The sequence below is a fragment of the Pseudophryne corroboree genome, chromosome 4, assembly GCF_028390025.1.
Source record: "Pseudophryne corroboree isolate aPseCor3 chromosome 4, aPseCor3.hap2, whole genome shotgun sequence".
Taxonomy (NCBI): domain Eukaryota; kingdom Metazoa; phylum Chordata; class Amphibia; order Anura; family Myobatrachidae; genus Pseudophryne; species Pseudophryne corroboree.
The window spans coordinates 63,095,610-63,116,974 of NC_086447.1; the positions used below are offsets into that span (position 1 = coordinate 63,095,610).

General features: G+C 37.9%; 22 non-coding genes across 22 annotated transcripts; all 22 read left to right on the plus strand.

Annotated features, from left to right (window-relative positions):
• The first annotated feature begins 427 nt into the window (after window positions 1–427).
• On the plus strand, window positions 428–499 carry TRNAA-CGC (transfer RNA alanine (anticodon CGC)). Its single transcript has one exon. It is a non-coding gene; the product is annotated as a tRNA-Ala (tRNA).
• Window positions 500–852: 353 nt separating this feature from the next.
• Window positions 853–924, plus strand: TRNAA-UGC (transfer RNA alanine (anticodon UGC)). Its single transcript has one exon. It is a non-coding gene; the product is annotated as a tRNA-Ala (tRNA).
• An 875-nt stretch (window positions 925–1,799) lies between these two features.
• Window positions 1,800–1,871, plus strand: TRNAA-UGC (transfer RNA alanine (anticodon UGC)). Its single transcript has one exon. It is a non-coding gene; the product is annotated as a tRNA-Ala (tRNA).
• A 353-nt stretch (window positions 1,872–2,224) lies between these two features.
• On the plus strand, window positions 2,225–2,296 carry TRNAA-UGC (transfer RNA alanine (anticodon UGC)). The gene has a single exon. It is a non-coding gene; the product is annotated as a tRNA-Ala (tRNA).
• An 875-nt stretch (window positions 2,297–3,171) lies between these two features.
• On the plus strand, window positions 3,172–3,243 carry TRNAA-CGC (transfer RNA alanine (anticodon CGC)). Its single transcript has one exon. It is a non-coding gene; the product is annotated as a tRNA-Ala (tRNA).
• A 353-nt stretch (window positions 3,244–3,596) lies between these two features.
• TRNAA-UGC (transfer RNA alanine (anticodon UGC)) lies at window positions 3,597–3,668 on the plus strand. Its single transcript has one exon. It is a non-coding gene; the product is annotated as a tRNA-Ala (tRNA).
• An 875-nt stretch (window positions 3,669–4,543) lies between these two features.
• On the plus strand, window positions 4,544–4,615 carry TRNAA-CGC (transfer RNA alanine (anticodon CGC)). Its single transcript has one exon. It is a non-coding gene; the product is annotated as a tRNA-Ala (tRNA).
• A 353-nt stretch (window positions 4,616–4,968) lies between these two features.
• On the plus strand, window positions 4,969–5,040 carry TRNAA-UGC (transfer RNA alanine (anticodon UGC)). Its single transcript has one exon. It is a non-coding gene; the product is annotated as a tRNA-Ala (tRNA).
• An 875-nt stretch (window positions 5,041–5,915) lies between these two features.
• On the plus strand, window positions 5,916–5,987 carry TRNAA-CGC (transfer RNA alanine (anticodon CGC)). The gene has a single exon. It is a non-coding gene; the product is annotated as a tRNA-Ala (tRNA).
• A 353-nt stretch (window positions 5,988–6,340) lies between these two features.
• Window positions 6,341–6,412, plus strand: TRNAA-UGC (transfer RNA alanine (anticodon UGC)). The gene has a single exon. It is a non-coding gene; the product is annotated as a tRNA-Ala (tRNA).
• An 875-nt stretch (window positions 6,413–7,287) lies between these two features.
• On the plus strand, window positions 7,288–7,359 carry TRNAA-CGC (transfer RNA alanine (anticodon CGC)). Its single transcript has one exon. It is a non-coding gene; the product is annotated as a tRNA-Ala (tRNA).
• A 353-nt stretch (window positions 7,360–7,712) lies between these two features.
• Window positions 7,713–7,784, plus strand: TRNAA-UGC (transfer RNA alanine (anticodon UGC)). Its single transcript has one exon. It is a non-coding gene; the product is annotated as a tRNA-Ala (tRNA).
• Window positions 7,785–8,659: 875 nt separating this feature from the next.
• On the plus strand, window positions 8,660–8,731 carry TRNAA-CGC (transfer RNA alanine (anticodon CGC)). The gene has a single exon. It is a non-coding gene; the product is annotated as a tRNA-Ala (tRNA).
• A 3,097-nt stretch (window positions 8,732–11,828) lies between these two features.
• TRNAA-UGC (transfer RNA alanine (anticodon UGC)) lies at window positions 11,829–11,900 on the plus strand. Its single transcript has one exon. It is a non-coding gene; the product is annotated as a tRNA-Ala (tRNA).
• An 875-nt stretch (window positions 11,901–12,775) lies between these two features.
• TRNAA-CGC (transfer RNA alanine (anticodon CGC)) lies at window positions 12,776–12,847 on the plus strand. Its single transcript has one exon. It is a non-coding gene; the product is annotated as a tRNA-Ala (tRNA).
• Window positions 12,848–13,200: 353 nt separating this feature from the next.
• Window positions 13,201–13,272, plus strand: TRNAA-UGC (transfer RNA alanine (anticodon UGC)). Its single transcript has one exon. It is a non-coding gene; the product is annotated as a tRNA-Ala (tRNA).
• Window positions 13,273–14,146: 874 nt separating this feature from the next.
• Window positions 14,147–14,218, plus strand: TRNAA-CGC (transfer RNA alanine (anticodon CGC)). Its single transcript has one exon. It is a non-coding gene; the product is annotated as a tRNA-Ala (tRNA).
• A 3,097-nt stretch (window positions 14,219–17,315) lies between these two features.
• TRNAA-UGC (transfer RNA alanine (anticodon UGC)) lies at window positions 17,316–17,387 on the plus strand. The gene has a single exon. It is a non-coding gene; the product is annotated as a tRNA-Ala (tRNA).
• An 875-nt stretch (window positions 17,388–18,262) lies between these two features.
• On the plus strand, window positions 18,263–18,334 carry TRNAA-CGC (transfer RNA alanine (anticodon CGC)). Its single transcript has one exon. It is a non-coding gene; the product is annotated as a tRNA-Ala (tRNA).
• Window positions 18,335–18,687: 353 nt separating this feature from the next.
• TRNAA-UGC (transfer RNA alanine (anticodon UGC)) lies at window positions 18,688–18,759 on the plus strand. The gene has a single exon. It is a non-coding gene; the product is annotated as a tRNA-Ala (tRNA).
• An 873-nt stretch (window positions 18,760–19,632) lies between these two features.
• TRNAA-CGC (transfer RNA alanine (anticodon CGC)) lies at window positions 19,633–19,704 on the plus strand. Its single transcript has one exon. It is a non-coding gene; the product is annotated as a tRNA-Ala (tRNA).
• A 353-nt stretch (window positions 19,705–20,057) lies between these two features.
• TRNAA-UGC (transfer RNA alanine (anticodon UGC)) lies at window positions 20,058–20,129 on the plus strand. Its single transcript has one exon. It is a non-coding gene; the product is annotated as a tRNA-Ala (tRNA).
• Window positions 20,130–21,365: the final 1,236 nt, after the last annotated feature.

Sequence of the window (21,365 nt, forward strand, 5' to 3'; positions counted from 1 at the left end):
AAGATAAACACATATCAACTCTGTACAAAATACCTGGTGAAGCCTTAGTCAGCAATGCCCAGGAGGCAGTCATAGCCTGCATCCTATGTGCCCTTCTTCCAAGTTCTGACACTGCTGATAAAACAGAATGTAAGACTGTCCTCTACTTGGCAATACTTGATCAATATCCATGCCATTCATTACATAAGGTAGGGGATTCTGATGATAACCCAGACTCCGGTGAAGAAGTCTAACAGCACTTTAAAGTGTGGAATGATCATCTACCTGCATCCTGATCAGCTGTGGAAACTATGGTGTCCTTGAACTCTGGCAAAGTGTAATGGTTTTTATTGCTTTATACTCTGAGATGACCCTTAGAACACTAGAAAATAGTAGAACTTGAGTACAATGCAAAGCTGCAATCGAATGAGTACGATACTTTTTCACAGGGGATGTAGCTCAGTGGTAGAGCGCATGCTTCGCATGTATGAGACCCCGGGTTCAATCCCCGGCATCTCCATGTTTTGGAAAATGAAGATTCTTTCTTAACTCTATGTAACCTCTCCAGATCAACAAATGCATTAAAATACTCTAGAGAAATTGGAAAAGTTTCAATCAAACTATGAAAAATTATTGAACAGTCTATAAAATGTGATGTTGCTCAGTGGTAGATTATATTCCCCAGAATCTGTGTTTTCTCATTGAAATAAAAGTTATCATATGATACCTACAGTATCCTTGAAATCTATACAGCAAGGTATAATTGTTATCTTTGCTCCGTGCTCTGAGTTTAACCTTAGAACAGTGGAAGTAGTAGAACTTGAGTACTATGCAGAACAGCAATTGCTCGGTATCAATACCCACCAACTCAAAGGGGATGTAGCTCAGTGGTAGATCGCATGCTTTGCATGTATGAGGCCCTGGGTTCAATCCTCAGCATCTCCATGTTTTGCAAAATATAGATTCTTACTTATCTGTATGTAACCTCTTCAGAAGAGCCCAAGACCAACAAATGCATGAATGCACTCTACAGTAATGGGCAAGAATTAACACCAATTATGAAAAATAATTGATCATTCTATTAAATGTGATGTAGCTCAGTGGTAGATTATATTTTGTGGATACTGTGTTTCCTTATTTAACCAGCAGTTACCATATCATACCTACTGACATTCTCCAAACACTGATGTCAAGTATATGGTAATTATGAAACAGAGTTTTAATTTCACTGGGAAATTAACTATAAAAGCAGTAGTTTCATAAAAGAACAAATCACACGATACAGCAAAACTAATTGATTAAGAAGGACAGACATCTTTAAACACATTGTGAACCTATGGAGGATGGATTTGGGCTTGAATGTCAAGTAATTAGTGATCAATCAATGCATGAAAAGATAAACACATATCAACTCTGTACAAAATACCTGGTGAAGCCTTAGTCAGAAATGCCCAGGAGGCAGTCATAGCCTGTATCCTATGTGCCCTTCTTCCAAGTTCTGACACTGCTGATAAAACAGAATGTAAGACTGTCCTCTACTTGGCAATACTTGATCAATATCCATGCCATTCATTACATAAGGTAGGGGATTCTGATGATAACCCAGACTCCGGTGAAGAAGTCTAACAGCAAATTAAAGTGTGGAATGATCATCTACTTGCATCCTCATCAGTTGTGGAAACTATGGTGTCCTTGAACTCTGGCAAAGTGTAATGGTTTTTATTGCTTTATACTCTGAGATGACCCTTAGAACACTAGAAAATAGTATAACTTGAGTACAATGCAAAGCTGCAATCGAATGAGTACCACACTTTTTCACAGGGGATGTAGCTCAGTGGTAGAGCGCATGCTTTGCATGTATGAGGCCCCGGGTTCAATCCCCGGCATCCCCATGTTTTGCAAAATGTAGATTCTTTCTTAATTCTATGTAACCTCTCCAGATCAAAAAATGCATTAAAATACTGTAGAGAAATTGGAAAAGTTTCAATCAAACTATGAAAAAGTATTGACCAGTCTATAAAATGTGATGTTGCTCAGTGGTAGATTACATTCCCCAGAATCTGTGTTTTCTCATTGAAATAAAAGTTATCATATGATACCTACAGTATCCTTGAAATCTATACAGCAAGGTATAATTGTTATCTTTGCTCCGTGCTCTGAGTTTAACCTTAGAACAGTGGAAGTAGTAGAACTTGAGTACTATGCAGAACAGCAATCGCTCGGTATCAAAACGCACAAACTCAAAGGGGATGTAGCTCAGTGGTAGAGCGCATGCTTTGCATGTATGAGGCCCCGGGTTCAATCCCCGGCATCTCAATGTTTTGCAAAATATAGATTCTTACTTATCTGTATGTACCCTCTTCAGAAGAGCCCAAGACCAACAAATGCATGAATGCACTTTACAGTAATGGGCAAGAATTAACACCAATTATGAAAAATAATTGATCATTCTATTAAATGTGATGTAGCTCAGTGGTAGATTATATTCTGTGGATACTGTGTTTCCTTATTTAACCAGCAGTTACCATATCATACCTACTGACATTCTCCAAACACTGATGTCAAGTATATGGTAATTATGAAACAGAGTTTTAATTTCACTGGGAAATGAACTATAAAAGCAGTAGTTTCATAAAAGAACAAATCACACGATATAGCAAAACTAATTGATTAAGAAGGACAGACATCTTTAAACACATTGTGAACCTATGGAGGATGGATTTGGGCTTGAATGTCAAGTAATTAGTGATCAATCAATGCATGAAAAGATAAACACATATCAACTCTGTACAAAATACCTGGTGAAGCCTTAGTCAGCAATGCCCAGGAGGCAGTCATAGCCTGTATCCTATGTGCCCTTCTTCCAAGTTCTGATACTGCTGATAAAACAGAATGTAAGACTGTCCTCTACTTGGCAATACTTGATCAATATCCATGCCATTCATTACATAAGGTAGGGGATTCTGATGATAACCCAGACTCCGGTGAAGAAGTCTAACAGCAATTTAAAGTGTGGAATGATCATCTACTTGCATCCTCATCAGCTGTGGAAACTATGGTGTCCTTGAACTCTGGCAAAGTGTAATGGTTTTTATTGCTTTATACTCTGAGATGACCCTTAGGACACTAGAAAATAGTAGAACTTGAGTACAATGCAAAGCTGCAATCGAATGAGTACCACACTTTTTCACAGGGGATGTAGCTCAGTGGTAGAGCGAATGCTTCGCATGTATGAGGCCCTGGGTTCAATCCCCGGCATCTCCATGTTTTGCAAAATGTAGATTCTTTCTTAACTCTATGTAACCTCTCCAGATCAACAAATGCATTAAAATACTCTAGAGAAATTGGAAAAGTTTCAATCAAACTATGAAAAATTATTGACCAGTCTATAAAATGTGATGTTGCTCAGTGGTAGATTATATTCCCCAGAATCTGTGTTTCCTCATTGAAATAAAAGTTATCATATGATACCTACAGTATCCTTGAAATCTATACAGCAAGGTATAATTGTTATCTTTGCTCCGTGCTCTGAGTTTAACCTTAGAACAGTGGAAGTAGTAGAACTTGAGTACTATGCAGAACAGCAATCGCTCGGTATCAAAACGCACAAACTCAAAGGGGATGTAGCTCAGTGGTAGAGCGCATGCTTTGCATGTATGAGGCCCCGGGTTCAATCCCCGGCATCTCCATGTTTTGCAAAATATAGATTCTTACTTATCTGTATGTACCCTCTTCAGAAGAGCCCAAGACCAACAAATGCATGAATGCACTCTACAGTAATGGATAAGAATAAACACCAATTATGAAAAATAATTGATCATTCTATTAAATGTGATGTAGCTCAGTGGTAGATTATATTCTGTGGATACTGTGTTTCCTTATTTAACCAGCAGTTACCATATCATACCTACTGACATTCTCCAAACACTGATGTCAAGTATATGGTAATTATGAAACAGAGTTTTAATTTCACTGGGAAATGAACTATAAAAGCAGTAGTTTCATAAAAGAACAAATCACACGATACAGCAAAACTAATTGATTAAGAAGGACAGACATCTTTAAACACATTGTGAACCTATGGAGGATGGATTTGGGCTTGAATGTCAAGTAATTAGTGATCAATCAATGCATGAAAAGATAAACACATATCAACTCTGTACAAAATACCTGGTGAAGCCTTAGTCAGCAATGCCCAGGAGGCAGTCATAGCCTGTATCCTATGTGCCCTTCTTCCAAGTTCTGACACTGCTGATAAAACAGAATGTAAGACTGTCCTCTACTTGGCAATACTTGATCAATATCCATGCCATTCATTACATAAGGTAGGGGATTCTGATGATAACCCAGACTCCGGTGAAGAAGTTTAACAGCAATTTAAAGTGTGGAATGATCATCTACTTGCATCCTCATCAGCTGTGGAAACTATGGTGTCCTTGAACTCTGGCAAAGTGTAATGGTTTTTATTGCTTTATACTCTGAGATGACCCTTAGAACACTAGAAAATAGTAGAACTTGAGTACAATGCAAAGCTGCAATCGAATGAGTACCACACTTTCCAACAGGGGATGTAGCTCAGTGGTAGAGCGCACGCTTCGCATGTATGAGGCCCTGGGTTCAATCCCCGGTATCTCCATGTTTTGCAAAATGTAGATTCTTTCTTAACTCTATGTAACCTCTCCAGATCAACAAATGCATTAAAATACTCTAGACAAATTGGAAAAGTTTCAATCAAACTATGAAAAATTATTGACCAGTCTATAAAATGTGATGTTGCTCAGTGGTAGATTATATTCCCCAGAATCTGTGTTTCCTCATTGAAATAAAAGTTATCATATGATACCTACAGTATCCTTGAAATCTATACAGCAAGGTATAATTGTTATCTTTGCTCCGTGCTCTGAGTTTAACCTTAGAACAGTGGAAGTAGTAGAACTTGAGTACTATGCAGAACAGCAATCGCTCGGTATCAAAACGCACAAACTCAAAGGGGATGTAGCTCAGTGGTAGAGCGCATGCTTTGCATGTATGAGGCCCCGGGTTCAATCCCCGTCATCTCCATGTTTTGCAAAATATAGATTCTTACTTATCTGTATGTAACCTCTTCAGAAGAGCCCAAGACCAACAAATGCATGAATGCACTCTACAGTAATGGGCAAGAATTAACACCAATTATGAAAAATAATTGATCATTCTATTAAATGTGATGTAGCTCAGTGGTAGATTATATTCTGTGGATACTGTGTTTTCTTATTTAACCAGCAGTTACCATATCATACCTACTGACATTCTCCAAACACTGATGTCAAGTATATGGTAATTATGAAACAGAGTTTTAATTTCACTGGGAAATGAACTATAAAAGCAGTAGTTTCATAAAAGAACAAATCACACGATATAGCAAAACTAATTGATTAAGAAGGACAGACATCTTTAAACACATTGTGAACCTATGGAGGATGGATTTGGGCTTGAATGTCAAGTAATTAGTGATCAATCAATGCATGAAAAGATAAACACATATCAACTCTGTACAAAATACCTGGTGAAGCCTTAGTCAGCAATGCCCAGGAGGCAGTCATAGCCTGTATCCTATGTGCCCTTCTTCCAAGTTCTGATACTGCTGATAAAACAGAATGTAAGACTGTCCTCTACTTGGCAATACTTGATCAATATCCATGCCATTCATTACATAAGGTAGGGGATTCTGATGATAACCCAGACTCCGGTGAAGAAGTCTAACAGCAATTTAAAGTGTGGAATGATCATCTACTTGCATCCTCATCAGCTGTGGAAACTATGGTGTCCTTGAACTCTGGCAAAGTGTAATGGTTTTTATTGCTTTATACTCTGAGATGACCCTTAGGACACTAGAAAATAGTAGAACTTGAGTACAATGCAAAGCTGCAATCGAATGAGTACCACACTTTTTCACAGGGGATGTAGCTCAGTGGTAGAGCGAATGCTTCGCATGTATGAGGCCCTGGGTTCAATCCCCAGCATCTCCATGTTTTGCAAAATGTAGATTCTTTCTTAACTCTATGTAACCTCTCCAGATCAACAAATGCATTAAAATACTCTAGAGAAATTGGAAAAGTTTCAATCAAACTATGAAAAATTATTGACCAGTCTATAAAATGTGATGTTGCTCAGTGGTAGATTATATTCCCCAGAATCTGTGTTTCCTCATTGAAATAAAAGTTATCATATGATACCTACAGTATCCTTGAAATCTATACAGCAAGGTATAATTGTTATCTTTGCTCCGTGCTCTGAGTTTAACCTTAGAACAGTGGAAGTAGTAGAACTTGAGTACTATGCAGAACAGCAATCGCTCGGTATCAATACACACCAACTCAAAGGGGATGTAGCTCAGTGGTAGAGCGCATGCTTTGCATGTATGAGGCCACGGGTTCAATCCCCAGCATCTCCATGTTTTGCAAAATATAGATTCTTACTTATCTGTATGTAACCTCTTCAGAAGAGCCCAAGACCAACAAATGCATGAATGCACTCTACAGTAATGGGCAAGAATTAACACTAATTATGAAAAATAATTGATCATTCTATTAAATGTGATGTAGCTCAGTGGTAGATTATATTCTGTGGATACTGTGTTTCCTTATTTAACCAGCGGTTACCATATCATACCTACTGACATTCTCCAAACACTGATGTCAAGTATATGGTAATTATGAAACAGAGTTTTAATTTCACTGGGAAATGAACTATAAAAGCAGTAGTTTCATAAAAGAACAAACCACACGATACAGCAAAACTAATTGATTAAGAAGGACAGACATCTTTAAACACATTGTGAACCTATGGAGGATGGATTTGGGCTTGAATGTCAAGTAATTAGTGATCAATCAATGCATGAAAAGATAAACACATATCAACTCTGTACAAAATACCTGGTGAAGCCTTAGTCAGCAATGCCCAGGAGGCAGTCATTGCCTGTATCCTATGTGCCCTTCTTCCAAGTTCTGACACTGCTGATAAAACAGAATGAAAGACTGTCCTCTACTTGGCAATACTTGATCAATATCCATGCCATTCATTACATAAGGTAGGGGATTCTGATGATAACCCAGACTCCGGTGAAGAGGTTTAACAGCAATTTAAATTGTGGAATGATCATCTACTTGCATCCTCATCAGCTGTGGAAACTATGGTGTCCTTGAACTCTGGCAAAGTGTAATGGTTTTTATTGCTTTATACTCTGAGATGACCCTTAGAACACTAGAAAATAGTAGAACTTGAGTACAATGCAAAGCTGCAATCGAATGAGTACCACACTTTTCCACAGGGGATGTAGCTCAGTGGTAGAGCGCACGCTTCGCATGTATGAGGCCCTGGGTTCAATCCCCGGTATCTCCATGTTTTGCAAAATGTAGATTCTTTCTTAACTCTATGTAACCTCTCCAGATCAACAAATGCATTAAAATACTCTAGACAAATTGGAAAAGTTTCAATCAAACTATGAAAAATTATTGACCAGTCTATAAAATGTGATGTTGCTCAGTGGTAGATTATATTCCCAAGAATCTGTGTTTCCTCATTGAAATAAAAGTTATCATATGATACCTACAGTATCCTTGAAATCTATACAGCAAGGTATAATTGTTATCTTTGCTCCGTGCTCTGAGTTTAACCTTAGAACAGTGGAAGTAGTAGAACTTGAGTACTATGCAGAACAGCAATCGCTCGGTATCAATACACACCAACTCAAAGGGGATGTAGCTCAGTGGTAGAGCGCATGCTTTGCATGTATGAGGCCACGGGTTCAATCCCCAGCATCTCCATGTTTTGCAAAATATAGATTCTTACTTATCTGTATGTAACCTCTTCAGAAGAGCCCAAGACCAACAAATGCATGAATGCACTCTACAGTAATGGGCAAGAATTAACACTAATTATGAAAAATAATAGATCATTCTATTAAATGTGATGTAGCTCAGTGGTAGATTATATTCTGTGGATACTGTGTTTCCTTATTTAACCAGCGGTTACCATATCATACCTACTGACATTCTCCAAACACTGATGTCAAGTATATGGTAATTATGAAACAGAGTTTTAATTTCACTGGGAAATGAACTATAAAAGCAATAGTTTCATAAAAGAACAAATCACACGATACAGCAAAACTAATTGATTAAGAAGGACAGACATCTTTAAACACATTGTGAACCTATGGAGGATGGATTTGGGCTTGAATGTCAAGTAATTAGTGATCAATCAATGCATGAAAAGATAAACACATATCAACTCTGTACAAAATACCTGGTGAAGCCTTAGTCAGCAATGCCCAGGAGGCAGTCATTGCCTGTATCCTATGTGCCCTTCTTCCAAGTTCTGACACTGCTGATAAAACAGAATGAAAGACTGTCCTCTACTTGGCAATACTTGATCAATATCCATGCCATTCATTACATAAGGTAGGGGATTCTGATGATAACCCAGACTCCGGTGAAGAGGTTTAACAGCAATTTAAAGTGTGGAATGATCATCTACTTGCATCCTCATCAGCTGTGGAAACTATGGTGTCCTTGAACTCTGGCAAAGTGTAATGGTTTTTATTGCTTTATACTCTGAGATGACCCTTAGAACACTAGAAAATAGTAGAACTTGAGTACAATGCAAAGCTGCAATCGAATGAGTACCACAATTTTCCACAGGGGATGTAGCTCAGTGGTAGAGCGCACGCTTCGCATGTATGAGGCCCTGGGTTCAATCCCCGATATCTCCATGTTTTGCAAAATGTAGATTCTTACTTAACTCTATGTAACCTCTCCAGATCAACAAATGCATTAAAATACTCTAGAGAAATTGGAAAAGTTTCAATCAAACTATGAAAAATTATTGACCAGTCTATAAAATGTGATGTTGCTCAGTGGTAGATTATATTCCCCAGAATCTGTGTTTCCTCATTGAAATAAAAGTTATCATATGATACCTACAGTATCCTTGAAATCTATACAGCAAGGTATAATTGTTATCTTTGCTCCGTGCTCTGAGTTTAACCTTAGAACAGTGGAAGTAGTAGAACTTGAGTACTATGCAGAACAGCAATCGCTCGGTATCAATGCACACCATCTCAAAGGGGATGTAGCTCAGTGGTAGAGCGCATGCTTTGCATGTATGAGGCCACGTGTTCAATCCCCAGCATCTCCATGTTTTGCAAAATATAGATTCTTACTTATCTGTATGTAACCTCTTCAGAAGAGCCCAAGACCAACAAATGCATGAATGCACTATACAGTAATGGGCAAGAATTAACACCAATTATGAAAAATAATTGATCATTCTATTAAATGTGATGTAGCTCAGTGGTAGATTATATTCTGTGGATACTGTGTTTCCTTATTTAACCAGCAGTTACCATATCATACCTACTGACATTCTCCAAACACTGATGTCAAGTATATGGTAATTATGAAACAGAGTTTTAATTTCACTGGGAAATGAACTATAAAAGCAGTAGTTTCATAAAAGAACAAATCACACGATACAGCAAAACTAATTGATTAAGAAGGACAGACATCTTTAAACACATTGTGAACCTATGGAGGATGGATTTGGGCTTGAATGTCAAGTAATTAGTGATCAATCAATGCATGAAAAGATAAACACATATCAACTCTGTACAAAATACCTGGTGAAGCCTTAGTCAGCAATGCCCAGGAGGCAGTCATAGCCTGCATCCTATGTGCCCTTCTTCCAAGTTCTGACACTGCTGATAAAACAGAATGTAAGACTGTCCTCTACTTGGCAATACTTGATCAATATCCATGCCATTCATTACATAAGGTAGGGGATTCTGATGATAACCCAGACTCTGGTGAAGAAGTCTAACAGCAATTTAAAGTGTGGAATGATCATCTACTTGCATCCTCATCAGCTGTGGAAACTATGGTGTCCTTGAACTCTGGCAAAGTGTAATGGTTTTTATTGCTTTATACTCTGAGATGACCCTTAGAACACTAGAAAATAGTAGAACTTGAGTACAATGCAAAGCTGCAATCGAATGAGTACCACACTTTTTCAAACGGGATGTAGCTCAGTGGTAGAGCGCATGCTTAGCATGTATGAGGCCCCGGGTTCAATCCCCGGCATCTCCATGTTTTGCAAAATGTAGATTCTTTCTTAACTCTATGTAACCTCTCCAGATCAACAAATGCATTAAAATACTCTAGAGAAATTGGAAAAGTTTCAATCAAACTATGAAAAATGATTGACCATTCTATAAAATGTGATGTTGCTCAGTGGTAGATTATATTCCCCAGAATCTGTGTTTCCTCATTGAAATAAAAGTTATCATATGATACCTACAGTATCCTTGAAATCTATACAGCAAGGTATAATTGTTATCTTTGCTCCGTGCTCTGAGTTTAACCTTAGAACAGTGGAAGTAGTAGAACTTGAGTACTATGCAGAACAGCAATCGCTCGGTATCAATGCACACCATCTCAAAGGGGATGTAGCTCAGTGGTAGAGCGCATGCTTTGCATGTATGAGGCCACGTGTTCAATCCCCAGCATCTCCATGTTTTGCAAAATATAGATTCTTACTTATCTGTATGTAACCTCTTCAGAAGAGCCCAAGACCAACAAATGCATGAATGCACTATACAGTAATGGGCAAGAATTAACACCAATTATGAAAAATAATTGATCATTCTATTAAATGTGATGTAGCTCAGTGGTAGATTATATTCTGTGGATACTGTGTTTCCTTATTTAACCAGCAGTTACCATATCATACCTACTGACATTCTCCAAACACTGATGTCAAGTATATGGTAATTATGAAACAGAGTTTTAATTTCACTGGGAAATGAACTATAAAAGCAGTAGTTTCATAAAAGAACAAATCACACGATACAGCAAAACTAATTGATTAAGAAGGACAGACATCTTTAAACACATTGTGAACCTATGGAGGATGGATTTGGGCTTGAATGTCAAGTAATTAGTGATCAATCAATGCATGAAAAGATAAACACATATCAACTCTGTACAAAATACCTGGTGAAGCCTTAGTCAGCAATGCCCAGGAGGCAGTCATAGCCTGCATCCTATGTGCCCTTCTTCCAAGTTCTGACACTGCTGATAAAACAGAATGTAAGACTGTCCTCTACTTGGCAATACTTGATCAATATCCATGCCATTCATTACATAAGGTAGGGGATTCTGATGATAACCCAGACTCTGGTGAAGAAGTCTAACAGCAATTTAAAGTGTGGAATGATCATCTACTTGCATCCTCATCAGCTGTGGAAACTATGGTGTCCTTGAACTCTGGCAAAGTGTAATGGTTTTTATTGCTTTATACTCTGAGATGACCCTTAGAACACTAGAAAATAGTAGAACTTGAGTACAATGCAAAGCTGCAATCGAATGAGTACCACACTTTTTCAAACGGGATGTAGCTCAGTGGTAGAGGGCATGCTTCGCATGTATGAGGCCCCGGGTTCAATCCCTGGCATCTCCATGTTTTGCAAAATGTAGATTCTTTCTTAACTCTATGTAACCTCTCCAGATCAACAAATGCATTAAAATACTCTAGAGAAATTGGAAAAGTTTCAATCAAACTATGAAAAATGATTGACCATTCTATAAAATGTGATGTTGCTCAGTGGTAGATTATATTCCCCAGAATCTGTGTTTCCTCATTGAAATAAAAGTTATCATATGATACCTACAGTATCCTTGAAATCTATACAGCAAGGTATAATTGTTATCTTTGCTCCGTGCTCTGAGTTTAACCTTAGAACAGTGGAAGTAGTAGAACTTGAGTACTATGCAGAACAGCAATCGCTCGGTATCAATACACACCAACTCAAAGGGGATGTAGCTCAGTGGTAGAGCGCATGCTTTGCATGTATGAGGCCCCGGGTTCAATCCCCAGCATCTTCATGTTTTGCAAAATATAGATTCTTACTTATCTGTATGTAACCTCTTCAGAAGAGCCCAAGACCAACAAATGCATGAATGCACTCTACAGTAATGGGCAAGAATTAACACCAATTATGAAAAATAATTGATCATTCTATTAAATGTGATGTAGCTCAGTGGTAGATTATATTCTGTGGATACTGTGTTTCCTTATTTAACCAGCAGTTACCATATCATACCTACTGACATTCTCCAAACACTGGAGTCAAGTATATGGTAATTATGAAACAGAGTTTTAATTTCACTGGGAAATGAACTATAAAAGCAGTAGTTTCATAAAAGAACAAATCACATGATACAGCAAAACTAATTGATTAAGAAGGACAGACATCTTTAAACACATTGTGAACCTATGGAGGATGGATTTGGGCTTGAATGTCAAGTAATTAGTGATCAATCAATGCATGAAAAGATAAACACATATCAACTCTGTACAAAATACCTGGTGAAGCCTTAGTCAGCAATGCCCAGGAGGCAGTCATAGCCTGTATCCTATGTGCCCTTCTTCCAAGTTCTGACACTGCTGATAAAACAGAATGTAAGACTGTCCTCTACTTGGCAATACTTGATCAATATCCATGCCATTCATTACATAAGGTAGGGGATTCTGATGATAACCCAGACTCCGGTGAAGAAGTTTAACAGCAATTTAATGTGTGGAATGATCATCTACTTGCATCCTCATCAGCTGTGGAAACTATGGTGTCCTTGAACTCTGGCAAAGTGTAATGGTTTTTATTGCTTTGTACTCTGAGATGACCCTTAGAACACTAGAAAATAGTAGAACTTGAGTACAATGCAAAGCTGCAATCGAATGAGTACCACACTTTTTCACAGGGGATGTAGCTCAGTGGTAGAGCGCACGCTTCGCATGTATGAGGCCCTGGGTTCAATCCCCGGTATCTCCATGTTTTGCAAAATGTAGATTCTTTCTTAACTCTATGTAACCTCTCCAGATCAACAAATGCATTAAAATACTCTAGAGAAATTGGAAAAGTTTCAATCAAACTATGAAAAATTATTGACCAGTCTATAAAATGTGATGTTGCTCGGTGGTAGATTATATTCCCCAGAATCTGTGTTTCCTCATTGAAATAAAAGTTATCATATGATACCTACAGTATCCTTGAAATCTATACAGCAAGGTATAATTGTTATCTTTGCTCCGTGCTCTGAGTTTAACCTTAGAACAGTGGAAGTAGTAGAACTTGAGTACTATGCAGAACAGCAATCGCTCGGTATCAAAACGCACAAACTCAAAGGGGATGTAGCTCAGTGGTAGAGCGCATGCTTTGCATGTATGAGGCCCCGGGTTCAATCCCCAGCATCTCCATGTTTTGCAAAATATAGATTCTTACTTATCTGTATGTAACCTCTTCAGAAGAGCCCAAGACCAACAAATGCATGAATGCACTCTACAGTAATGGGCAAGAATTAACACCAATTATGAAAAATAATTGATCATTCTATTAAATGTGATGTAGCTCAGTGGTAGATTATATTCTGTGGATACTGTGTTTCTTTATTTAACCAGCAGTTACCATATCATACCTACTGACATTCTCCAAACACTGATGTCAAGTATATGGTAATTATGAAACAGAGTTTTAATTTCACTGGGAAATGAACTATAAAAGCAGTAGTTTCATAAAAGAACAAATCACACGATACAGCAAAACTAATTGATTAAGAAGGACAGACATCTTTAACACATTGTGAACCTATGGAGGATGGATTTGGGCTTGAATGTCAAGTAATTAGTGATCAATTAATGCATGAAAAGATAAACACATATCAACTCTGTACAAAATACCTGGTGAAGCCTTAGTCAGCAATGCCCAGGAGGCAGTCATAGCCTGTATCCTATGTGCCCTTCTTCCAAGTTCTGACACTGCTGATAAAACAGAATGTAAGACTGTCCTCTACTTGGCAATACGTGATCAATATCCATGCCATTCATTACATAAGGTAGGGGATTCTGATGATAACCCAGACTCCGGTGAAGAAGTTTAACAGCAATTTAAAGTGTGGAATGATCATCTACTTGCATCCTCATCAGCTGTTGAAACTATGGTGTCCTTGAACTCTGGCAAAGTGTAATGGTTTTTATTGCTTTATACTCTGAGATGACCCTTAGAACACTAGAAAATAGTAGAACTTGAGTACAATGCAAAGCTGCAATCGAATGAGTACCACATTTTTTCACAGGGGATGTAGCTCAGTGGTAGAGCGCACGCTTCGCATGTATGAGGCCCTGGGTTCAATCCCCGGTATCTCCATGTTTTGCAAAATGTAGATTCTTTCTTAACTCTATGTTAACTCTCCAGATCAACAAATGCATTAAAATACTCTAGAGAAATTGGAAAAGTTTCAATCAAACTATGAAAAATTATTGACCAGTCTATAAAATGTGATGTTGCTCAGTGGTAGATTATATTCCCCAGAATCTGTGTTTCCTCATTGAAATAAAAGTTATCATATGATACCTACAGTATCCTTGAAATCTATACAGCAAGGTATAATTGTTATCTTTGCTCCGTGCTCTGAGTTTAACCTTAGAACAGTGGAAGTAGTAGAACTTGAGTACTATGCAGAACAGCAATCGCTCGGTATCAATGCACACCATCTCAAAGGGGATGTAGCTCAGTGGTAGAGCGCATGCTTTGCATGTATGAGGCCACGTGTTCAATCCCCAGCATCTCCATGTTTTGCAAAATATAGATTCTTACTTATCTGTATGTAACCTCTTCAGAAGAGCCCAAGACCAACAAATGCATGAATGCACTATACAGTAATGGGCAAGAATTAACACCAATTATGAAAAATAATTGATCATTCTATTAAATGTGATGTAGCTCAGTGGTAGATTATATTCTGTGGATACTGTGTTTCCTTATTTAACCAGCAGTTACCATATCATACCTACTGACATTCTCCAAACACTGATGTCAAGTATATGGTAATTATGAAACAGAGTTTTAATTTCACTGGGAAATGAACTATAAAAGCAGTAGTTTCATAAAAGAACAAATCACACGATACAGCAAAACTAATTGATTAAGAAGGACAGACATCTTTAAACACATTGTGAACCTATGGAGGATGGATTTGGGCTTGAATGTCAAGTAATTAGTGATCAATCAATGCATGAAAAGATAAACACATATCAACTCTGTACAAAATACCTGGTGAAGCCTTAGTCAGCAATGCCCAGGAGGCAGTCATAGCCTGCATCCTATGTGCCCTTCTTCCAAGTTCTGACACTGCTGATAAAACAGAATGTAAGACTGTCCTCTACTTGGCAATACTTGATCAATATCCATGCCATTCATTACATAAGGTAGGGGATTCTGATGATAACCCAGACTCTGGTGAAGAAGTCTAACAGCAATTTAAAGTGTGGAATGATCATCTACTTGCATCCTCATCAGCTGTGGAAACTATGGTGTCCTTGAACTCTGGCAAAGTGTAATGGTTTTTATTGCTTTATACTCTGAGATGACCCTTAGAACACTAGAAAATAGTAGAACTTGAGTACAATGCAAAGCTGCAATCGAATGAGTACCACACTTTTTCAAACGGGATGTAGCTCAGTGGTAGAGCGCATGCTTCGCATGTATGAGGCCCCGGGTTCAATCCCCGGCATCTCCATGTTTTGCAAAATGTAGATTCTTTCTTAACTCTATGTAACCTCTCCAGATCAACAAATGCATTAAAATACTCTAGAGAAATTGGAAAAGTTTCAATCAAACTATGAAAAATGATTGACCATTCTATAAAATGTGATGTTGCTCAGTGGTAGATTATATTCCCCAGAATCTGTGTTTCCTCATTGAAATAAAAGTTATCATATGATACCTACAGTATCCTTGAAATCTATACAGCAAGGTATAATTGTTATCTTTGCTCCGTGCTCTGAGTTTAACCTTAGAACAGTGGAAGTAGTAGAACTTGAGTACTATGCAGAACAGCAATCGCTCGGTATCAATGCACACCATCTCAAAGGGGATGTAGCTCAGTGGTAGAGCGCATGCTTTGCATGTATGAGGCCACGTGTTCAATCCCCAGCATCTCCATGTTTTGCAAAATATAGATTCTTACTTATCTGTATGTAACCTCTTCAGAAGAGCCCAAGACCAACAAATGCATGAATGCACTATACAGTAATGGGCAAGAATTAACACCAATTATGAAAAATAATTGATCATTCTATTAAATGTGATGTAGCTCAGTGGTAGATTATATTCTGTGGATACTGTGTTTCCTTATTTAACCAGCAGTTACCATATCATACCTACTGACATTCTCCAAACACTGATGTCAAGTATATGGTAATTATGAAACAGAGTTTTAATTTCACTGGGAAATGAACTATAAAAGCAGTAGTTTCATAAAAGAACAAATCACACGATACAGCAAAACTAATTGATTAAGAAGGACAGACATCTTTAAACACATTGTGAACCTATGGAGGATGGATTTGGGCTTGAATGTCAAGTAATTAGTGATCAATCAATGCATGAAAAGATAAACACATATCAACTCTGTACAAAATACCTGGTGAAGCCTTAGTCAGCAATGCCCAGGAGGCAGTCATAGCCTGCATCCTATGTGCCCTTCTTCCAAGTTCTGACACTGCTGATAAAACAGAATGTAAGACTGTCCTCTACTTGGCAATACTTGATCAATATCCATGCCATTCATTACATAAGGTAGGGGATTCTGATGATAACCCAGACTCTGGTGAAGAAGTCTAACAGCAATTTAAAGTGTGGAATGATCATCTACTTGCATCCTCATCAGCTGTGGAAACTATGGTGTCCTTGAACTCTGGCAAAGTGTAATGGTTTTTATTGCTTTATACTCTGAGATGACCCTTAGAACACTAGAAAATAGTAGAACTTGAGTACAATGCAAAGCTGCAATCGAATGAGTACCACACTTTTTCAAACGGGATGTAGCTCAGTGGTAGAGCGCATGCTTCGCATGTATGAGGCCCCGGGTTCAATCCCCGGCATCTCCATGTTTTGCAAAATGTAGATTCTTTCTTAACTCTATGTAACCTCTCCAGATCAACAAATGCATTAAAATACTCTAGAGAAATTGGAAAAGTTTCAATCAAACTATGAAAAATGATTGACCATTCTATAAAATGTGATGTTGCTCAGTGGTAGATTATATTCCCCAGAATCTGTGTTTCCTCATTGAAATAAAAGTTATCATATGATACCTACAGTATCCTTGAAATCTATACAGCAAGGTATAATTGTTATCTTTGCTCCGTGCTCTGAGTTTAACCTTAGAACAGTGGAAGTAGTAGAACTTGAGTACTATGCAGAACAGCAATCGCTCGGTATCAATACACACCAACTCAAAGGGGATGTAGCTCAGTGGTAGAGCGCATGCTTTGCATGTATGAGGCCCCGGGTTCAATCCCCAGCATCTTCATGTTTTGCAAAATATAGATTCTTACTTATCTGTATGTAACCTCTTCAGAAGAGCCCAAGACCAACAAATGCATGAATGCACTCTACAGTAATGGGCAAGAATTAACACCAATTATGAAAAATAATTGATCATTCTATTAAATGTGATGTAGCTCAGTGGTAGATTATATTCTGTGGATACTGTGTTTCCTTATTTAACCAGCAGTTACCATATCATACCTACTGACATTCTCCAAACACTGGAGTCAAGTATATGGTAATTATGAAACAGAGTTTTAATTTCACTGGGAAATGAACTATAAAAGCAGTAGTTTCATAAAAGAACAAATCACACGATACAGCAAAACTAATTGATTAAGAAGGACAGACATCTTTAAACACATTGTGAACCTATGGAGGATGGATTTGGGCTTGAATGTCAAGTAATTAGTGATCAATCAATGCATGAAAAGATAAACACATATCAACTCTGTACAAAATACCTGGTGAAGCCTTAGTCAGCAATGCCCAGGAGGCAGTCATAGCCTGTATCCTATGTGCCCTTCTTCCAAGTTCTGACACTGCTGATAAAACAGAATGTAAGACTGTCCTCTACTTGGCAATACTTGATCAATATCCATGCCATTCATTACATAAGGTAGGGGATTCTGATGATAACCCAGACTCCGGTGAAGAAGTTTAACAGCAATTTAATGTGTGGAATGATCATCTACTTGCATCCTCATCAGCTGTGGAAACTATGGTGTCCTTGAACTCTGGCAAAGTGTAATGGTTTTTATTGCTTTGTACTCTGAGATGACCCTTAGAACACTAGAAAATAGTAGAACTTGAGTACAATGCAAAGCTGCAATCGAATGAGTACCACACTTTTTCACAGGGGATGTAGCTCAGTGGTAGAGCGCACGCTTCGCATGTATGAGGCCCTGGGTTCAATCCCCGGTATCTCCATGTTTTGCAAAATGTAGATTCTTTCTTAACTCTATGTAACCTCTCCAGATCAACAAATGCATTAAAATACTCTAGAGAAATTGGAAAAGTTTCAATCAAACTATGAAAAATTATTGACCAGTCTATAAAATGTGATGTTGCTCGGTGGTAGATTATATTCCCCAGAATCTGTGTTTCCTCATTGAAATAAAAGTTATCATATGATACCTACAGTATCCTTGAAATCTATACAGCAAGGTATAATTGTTATCTTTGCTCCGTGCTCTGAGTTTAACCTTAGAACAGTGGAAGTAGTAGAACTTGAGTACTATGCAGAACAGCAATCGCTCGGTATCAAAACGCACAAACTCAAAGGGGATGTAGCTCAGTGGTAGAGCGCATGCTTTGCATGTATGAGGCCCCGGGTTCAATCCCCAGCATCTCCATGTTTTGCAAAATATAGATTCTTACTTATCTGTATGTAACCTCTTCAGAAGAGCCCAAGACCAACAAATGCATGAATGCACTCTACAGTAATGGGCAAGAATTAACACCAATTATGAAAAATAATTGATCATTCTATTAAATGTGATGTAGCTCAGTGGTAGATTATATTCTGTGGATACTGTGTTTCTTTATTTAACCAGCAGTTACCATATCATACCTACTGACATTCTCCAAACACTGATGTCAAGTATATGGTAATTATGAAACAGAGTTTTAATTTCACTGGGAAATGAACTATAAAGCAGTAGTTTCATAAAAGAACAAATCACACGATACAGCAAAACTAATTGATTAAGAAGGACAGACATCTTTAACACATTGTGAACCTATGGAGGATGGATTTGGGCTTGAATGTCAAGTAATTAGTGATCAATTAATGCATGAAAAGATAAACACATATCAACTCTGTACAAAATACCTGGTGAAGCCTTAGTCAGCAATGCCCAGGAGGCAGTCATAGCCTGTATCCTATGTGCCCTTCTTCCAAGTTCTGACACTGCTGATAAAACAGAATGTAAGACTGTCCTCTACTTGGCAATACGTGATCAATATCCATGCCATTCATTACATAAGGTAGGGGATTCTGATGATAACCCAGACTCCGGTGAAGAAGTTTAACAGCAATTTAAAGTGTGGAATGATCATCTACTTGCATCCTCATCAGCTGTGGAAACTATGGTGTCCTTGAACTCTGGCAAAGTGTAATGGTTTTTATTGCTTTATACTCTGAGATGACCCTTAGAACACTAGAAAATAGTAGAACTTGAGTACAATGCAAAGCTGCAATCGAATGAGTACCACGTTTTTTCACAGGGGATGTAGCTCAGTGGTAGAGCGCACGCTTCGCATGTATGAGGACCTGGGTTCAATCCCCGGTATCTCCATGTTTTGCAAAATGTAGATTCTTTCTTAACTCTATGTAACCTCTCCAGATCAACAAATGCATTAAAATACTCTAGAGAAATTGAAAAAGTTTCAATCAAACTATGAAAAATTATTGACCAGTCTATAAAATGTGATGTTGCTCAGTGGTAGATTATATTCCCCAGAATCTGTGTTTCCTCATTGAAATAAAAGTTATCATATGATACCTACAGTATCCTTGAAATCTATACAGCAAGGTATAATTGTTATCTTTGCTCCGTGCTCTGAGTTTAACCTTAGAACAGTGGAAGTAGTAGAACTTGAGTACTATGCAGAACAGCAATCGCTCGGTATCAAGACGCACAAACTCAAAGGGGATGTAGCTCAGTGGTAGAGCGCATGCTTTGCATGTATGAGACCCTGGGCTCAATCCCCGGCATCTCCATGTTTTGCAAAATATAGATTCTTACTTATCTGTATGTAACCTCTTCAGAAGAGCCCAAGACCAACAAATGCATGAATGCACTATACAGTAATGGGCAAGAATTAACACCAATTATGAAAAATAATTGATCATTCTATTAAATGTGATGTAGCTCAGTGGTAGATTATATTCTGTGGATACTGTGTTTCCTTATTTAACCAGCAGTTACCATATCATACCTACTGACATTCTCCAAACACTGATGTCAAGTATATGGTAATTATGAAACAGAGTTTTAATTTCACTGGGAAATGAACTATAAAAGCAGTAGTTTCATAAAAGAACAAATCACACGATACAGCAAAACTAATTGATTAAGAAGGACAGACATCTTTAAACACATTGTGAACCTATGGAGGATGGATTTGGGCTTGAATGTCAAGTAATTAGTGATCAATCAATGCATGAAAAGATAAACACATATCAACTCTGTACAAAATACCTGGTGAAGCCTTAGTCAGCAATGCCCAGGAGGCAGTCATAGCCTGCATCCTATGTGCCCTTCTTCCAAGTTCTGACACTGCTGATAAAACAGAATGTAAGACTGTCCTCTACTTGGCAATACTTGATCAATATCCATGCCATTCATTACATAAGGTAGGGGATTCTGATGATAACCCAGACTCTGGTGAAGAAGTCTAACAGCAATTTAAAGTGTGGAATGATCATCTACTTGCATCCTCATCAGCTGTGGAAACTATGGTGTCCTTGAACTCTGGCAAAGTGTAATGGTTTTTATTGCTTTATACTCTGAGATGACCCTTAGAACACTAGAAAATAGTAGAACTTGAGTACAATGCAAAGCTGCAATCGAATGAGTACCACACTTTTTCAAACGGGATGTAGCTCAGTGGTAGAGCGCATGCTTCGCATGTATGAGGCCCCGGGTTCAATCCCCGGCATCTCCATGTTTTGCAAAATGTAGATTCTTTCTTAACTCTATGTAACCTCTCCAGATCAACAAATGCATTAAAATACTCTAAAGAAATTGGAAAAGTTTCAATCAAACTATGAAAAATGATTGACCATTCTATAAAATGTGATGTTGCTCAGTGGTAGATTATATTCCCCAGAATCTGTGTTTCCTCATTGAAATAAAAGTTATCATATGATACCTACAGTATCCTTGAAATCTATACAGCAAGGTATAATTGTTATCTTTGCTCCGTGCTCTGAGTTTAACCTTAGAACAGTGGA